The sequence below is a fragment of the Lagopus muta genome, chromosome 6 (assembly GCF_023343835.1).
Source record: "Lagopus muta isolate bLagMut1 chromosome 6, bLagMut1 primary, whole genome shotgun sequence".
Lineage (NCBI taxonomy): Eukaryota > Metazoa > Chordata > Aves > Galliformes > Phasianidae > Lagopus > Lagopus muta.
The window spans coordinates 45,726,714-45,732,713 of record NC_064438.1 but is presented as its reverse complement, the minus strand read 5'-3'; the positions used below and the strand labels follow the sequence as shown (position 1 = coordinate 45,732,713).

Here is a 6,000-nt window from a genome sequence, read left to right as displayed (position 1 = left end):
TTCTCGTTTGCCTCCAAAATGATCCTCTTTCCGTTTGGATACTACTGTCTCCGCAGGTGCACTCCCGACTCAGCGGGAAAAGCAGCGCTCCGCAGCGCTCACCCTTCTGCCCACTGCCCCGCCAAGATGGCGGTCGCTGCCCTTCCTTCAGCGCTGCCGCCCGGGCGCGTGCGCGAGGAAGGAGCGGAGGAGAACTGGAGGCCGCGAGGTTCGCCATGCTTTGGAGGGGGAGGCGCACACACGTGAGCTCTTGGACCACCCGGCAGCTTCCGAGCACTTGCCGTGTCGCCTTGCCGCATTGGCTGATTTGTGAACCTTCACCTTTCATCTGGGTCTCGCCGCCAATCGTTCGGTTCCTTTCATGTCGCGGGGACGCGGAGCGTAAGCTGCGCAGGGTGGAATTCTCGGAGCGGTCTTGCGTCGCAAGCGCTGGGCGGCCTCCGTCGGTACGGGTGGGAGGCGCTCCGTTTGCGTAGGGCCGGCAGCGCAGGGGGAAAGGTGGGGGGAGGAGAAGGAGGAGGAGGCCGTCGCGGACCCAGGTGAATGGAGGAACCTGACAGTTGGGGGGAGCGAGGCGGCGGCAGCGAGGAAATGGCGGTGGCGGCGGCGGCACAATGAGACGCGGCCTGTAGCGGGGCGCAGCGCCGGGCCGGCTCCGTCCGAGCAGGTATGAGATGGCGGCCGGGCGCGCCCGCCGCTCGCCCCGGGATCTGCGTGGCGGAGCCCGCTCTGCGCCCGCCGCGGTGGGTGGGATGGCGGCGGCCGCTCCCTCCCCGCCTCTCGCCGCCGGGTCCCGGTGAGCTGCGCCCCGCCTCTGTCCCAGCGGCCGTCCCCGTCCCTACGGGGCCTCGCCCGTCTCGGGGCTGAGCTCGGAGCCCCGCCGTCGGCCTCGGCAGCTCCCGGCGGCGTGAGGGCCGCGCTCGGCTTTGTCTGCTCTGGGCCCGCGGGGAAGGCCCGGTGTGAGCTGCGGGGATCGGAGCCCGCCTAGCCGTCCCGACGGGCTCAGGGCGAGGAGCGGAGCGTGGCGAGAGCTCTCGCTGCTGGGAGCCCACCGCTAAAGACGGCGTAGGAAACTCTCAGCTCTTCGCTGTGCTCCGTCCTGTTCCAGTACAGGCGAGTGAAGTAGCGGAGTGGTTGAGGCACACCTGGTGCTTTGTGAAGGAACGCAAGGTTAAAAGGCACGTCAGTACACCGAGGTGTTAGGGAAAATCATAATAAAAACGTGGGCTGCGATATTGACATCTAGGAGAAAAAAGAAAAAAAAAAAAAGGTTGTTTTGTTTTTGCTTATTGTCGTTCCCCGGAAATGATTATTTCCAGAAATAGTTTCCTATTGACTTCACGTGGAAGGGGTTTGGCACTTCAGATGATATCTTATGAGTATTCTTAATGATGAGATGTTGAACCCCAAGTTATCCAGTGTGCTGTGGCTGTGGAAGCTGTGGTTTTGAAAGTGATAACCATTTTTAAAGAAACAAGACCAAACTGGAAAATTAAAAGAATTAACTGCAGGCACTCGGTTAACATTATGGTATGTTATGCTTTATACTTTTTGTTTATGCTTTTTAAAATAAAGTATTTCTGATGCTGTATTGAAAGGCATAGAGCATGTATTGCTTTGGTAAGTTGTGTTTTTTTCCCCCCCCACAATTTGGTACAGAGACAAACTGAGATTTACTCCCTATATGCCATAACTATTCTCCTAAATTTTCTTCTGGAGAGGAACTTTCCCACTGTCTGTGTCTACAAGACTTGTAGTTGTGGAGATTATACTACAAGGTTTGGAGATATTATTAGACGCTTTCAACTGGAAGGTGCTAAAAGGTGTATGATCAGAGGATTGTTACTTTTTAATGTATTTATTGGTAGGATTGAAATAAATATGCTTGTTCAGAAGTGCTGAGCTCTAAATTAGGTACAGAATCGTCTTAGTGGTAACGTTTCTGTGAAAGTGGCAGCTCAGTACTCAGCAGTCAAAAAGTAAAAAGCATTAGGACTGACAATAAGTGGAAATAAAAGGGTATCAGTATGCCAGCATGTAGCTCCTTGCTGGGCCAACATATGTAATACTAAATGCAGTTTGGATATTTATGCTTTCTCTTCTGCCTCAAAAAGATAGTATTAGATTAAGAACACAGGTAGGGAGAAAGTTCATTAGGACTTCTTACACAGGGGAAGAGTTGCAAGGGGTAGGAAAAGAGACTGAAGGTTTAAGTCATGAGCAAAGTAGATAGGAAGCAATAGCTTTTTTTCACCTGTTCGTGAAAGGTTCCTGTAGTTTACAAATTAAAGAAAAAAAAGCAATAGAACTATATATCATGTGTAACTACAATTCCTGGTGCAGCAGCATCTTAGGAATGCCAAAGTATCGCAAACTCAGTAAACATCAAGTTGACTGGTCAGTGGGAGGCCTTGCTGTTATACTCCTTCATAGTTGTCCTCCATTGGATACTGCTAGAGGGAAGCCAACAAGCTGGGGAGGGGGAAGTTTGTCTGACGTAAGATTGTACAAATATTTTATGAAAGTTACGGTTGTCTTGATGGTCTGTAGATTATGGGAAGAAAATAAGCAGAACAGTAGTTCAAAAAAACTATTACACAGTGTACACAAGATATGATGTGTCCCATTTCAGAAATCTGTAAGATTCTTTTTCCTTGATGCAAAGATGCTCTAGCACACCTTATGAGTCAGAGCATCTCTGGTTAATCTGTGTTCTCTTTCACTGAGAATGGACCAAATGTGAATTGATCTGTAACTGAATGCAAATTGCTGGCAAGAAAAAACAGTGAAAAAGACTCTTTTTAGAAGAGCAAGGAGATGCTTAGTAAAATGGATAGCAAGCTTGGAGTTGTCATATTCTGTATAAGCTTGAACTCTCATTTACAGTCTGCAGAAGAATTTGGAAAAGATTGAAGATACTTTAGGAATACATTATAGTAAGTGCTGGGATTACTGACAAGTTTTATTTCAGGGCATGATCTAGTCTCATTAAAAGATTCTTCAGTTATAGTGGGGTATGCCACAATTCCATAATTCTCAGTGAGAAAATCCAGTTTTCTTTTTCTCTCATATAGTTGGTACAAACTGTGGATACTGAGCTTGATAGATATAGTTGGCAGAGCAGAGATGTGGTTACAGTGTTCTCTTTCCTCATGTTGTAATGTATAGCTGGGTAAGCTCTGACCGTCTGTGTCCCATCACCTTCATGTGTTCAGTACTCATTTCTTCCTATTCATAGCACACAAACTTGGTTTATTGTTTTCCCCAGGAAGTGGCTTTATTTAAAAAGAAAGTAGAAGTACAGTTTTAGTACTGTATAGGACAGTAACCTCTGCGTAATTATGTGAAATGTGCTTTTAGAGCATTCCACTCTGAAGGCTAAGAATGTTTAAAGACAAAATTGTACTTTCTGCACTCCATCAAGATTTTTCTTCAATCTTTAGCCTTCCCTGACTTCCATATGGGTTGTGATAGATCAGAAGAGACCTAATAGGTAGTAATAACTAAAGGTTCATTTTTTAGCTGGAGTTACTGCATTCTTTGGTTGGGATTTGAAGGTTTGGTTGTTCAAACTTTGTTAGTTGTATGAGGGAGTGGGCAGATGCAGGATTGTCATTAAGGAGCCATTCTGAAAGATTTAATCCACAGGACAAAGCAGTGCCTACTATTTTAAAGTATGCTTTGTTATTTTCTGAAAGCTTGGTCTTGGTAGTTGCTTTGCCTTGTTTTGCCTACTGATGTTAAGAGTTTGAATGCTAAGCAGCTGATTTCTGCTTTGTATTGGTTAAGGAAAATTTTTCTGATATGTTTTTATTTTTAAATTGCTGCAAGTTCTCTACTTCTCAGATTCAAAAGTGAAGCTGTATCAAGGAATTTACTTGCAAGGTTGCACATCTTTTATGCAGGAATGGTGAAATGTCCTTCTTTGGTGAGGAAAGAAAGAAGAGCAGTGCTCCAAATTCTTGCATCGTAGAGCCAGGGACTTTTGTACCTCCTTTATGTAAGTTTGTACGTAGTTGTGAATCTGCTGGTTTGTGGTTGTGTTTTTTAGTGTGGCACTGTGGGTCCCTTCTGACCAAGGAAATGCAATAGTCTCTCTTAAATGCAAAATCTCTCTTAGTACTTGCTAATATACAAGTCTTGTAGAAAACCTATTCTCCCATGCTTTCCCCTTCTCCACCCCTTCTATGTGCCCATGGCTTAATGCTTATGCTGCTGCCATGTGATATGCAATAAACAGTTTCTGCTCGTGTTTTCTATCTTCTATTAATCTCTGTGAACAATCAATTCCTTAATAGGTTCACCAGGTGTGTGTGTTTGTCTGAGTTGCAGTGGGATGGCTGCTGTGAACAGGGCATCAGGTTGAGACTTTGAGCTGCCACTGTTTTTTTTTTCACTCTTCCACTTGTATGCAAAAAAACATAGGAAATCCCCAAGGCCCACAGTCCTTACTGTTAACAGTTAAAGCACTTGGTTCCCAGGGCCTGTCTCTTCTTTCAGAGTCTGATTCCTGATAGAATGTCAGCTCATGTAGAGCTTCCTCAGCAGATTCCAAGAAGCAGCTGGGTAGCAGTAAATTTCAGTTTTCTTGGAAATACAGAAATGTAGGATTTATTTTAAAAAATAGTTTCTTCTTTGTGACAGCTGGTCTGAAGGACTGCCTGCTTGCTGATAGCACAACCTTCCTTTCTATAGGGAGCAAATGTAGTTTGTTCTCTCGAGTAATTTGCTTAGCTCTATGGCTAACTTCACAATTCAAGTTTCTCCCTTATTTGCATCAGTCTTGCCTAGTCTGTGGTTTAGATGAAGGTTCTTGCAGCTTTCTTGCAACTGTTGCTATCTCTTTGACTGTATTCTTGCTCCTGAGAAAATGAACAAAGTGAAGTTACTTTGTAGTTAATGTTTAAAAACAGGTAGAATTGATCTCTAGATATCCGGGTTCAAAAAGCCCTTCTCTGAGTTCTGGCAAGTTCATTCAGGTATCTCTCTTTTCACACCTCTGCTGAGAACTGGGACTGTTTCTAGGTGTTTGTACAGGTAGATAATCTAAGCTGATTTACTAACTGTGGCTTTATGGAACGTTCATTGACCTCTGGCACTAATATTGTTACCATTAAAGATGACCAAGTGTAACCCATCTCAAGTGAGACTTCTGCTTCCTCATTTAAGTTTTGTATTTCCAAATAGGCAAACGCATCTGCCTTGATAACTTCATGCTAAGTGGTAATAGGTTTTCTTTTTTGGAAGAGGACATAAAGTAAAATAAGAGGAATACAATGTAACAGTGTTTTGACTTCTCTCTCTCTCTCTCTCTCTCTTTCTCTATCCCTCTATTTTTTTTTTTTTTTATCCATGACCTTTTAACATCTTTGTGCTGAAGTTAAATGCCCATGTTGCCAATCTATGTGAAGTTATTAATCAAAAAGTGATATGATCTCTATGAGAGGCTCGAGGTGGGGAAAGGCATGCTTGCTTCTCCATGCTCCTCCCTACCCCTCCCCTCCCCCAACACTGAAGGTCATTTTTAGTTACTATTGCTGTCTGGCGTGATACTGCCAAATTGATCTCTCAGACTTCAGAAACTGAATTGCTACTGAAGGTGGATAATGGGCATGAAAAGGTACACTGCTTTGAAAATAGGACTTTATTTGAAGCCCTGTTTCTGGCATATGTTCTGTGAGTCTGTGGGATATGTGTTTATTTATTTATTTAACTTATTAATTATTATGATGTACTCATGCTTTCCTGTTTCTGTGAGGCTAAACATGGAGAATATTGACCCAAGGAAGTGAATGGTTTCTAGCACTTAAGTAGCCGGTGTCAGCCTGAATGGTGGATATTGCAAGAGAGAAGTGACACAGTTGTGTTACTGAGCCTAGTGATTATTCTTTTTTTTTTTTTCTTCTCTCTTTTTTTTTTCTGCAGTTATTCTAAACAAGGCCTGCATTTCCTCTTAGCTGAAGACGATCCCATGGACCTCATTTTAATACTTTACTACTT

General features: G+C 44.2%; 1 protein-coding gene across 3 annotated transcripts in view; it reads left to right on the top strand.

The window, feature by feature from the left end:
* Window positions 1-224: 224 nt before the first annotated feature.
* DICER1 (dicer 1, ribonuclease III) overlaps window positions 225-6,000 on the top strand; it is a 63,113-nt gene continuing 57,337 nt past the window's right edge. For 2 of the 3 annotated variants that reach the window (XM_048947837.1, XM_048947835.1), the window contains exon 1: window positions 463-667. The gene's annotated coding sequence lies outside the window, so the exon portion shown is untranslated. The other variant, XM_048947836.1, reaches the window with a different exon arrangement.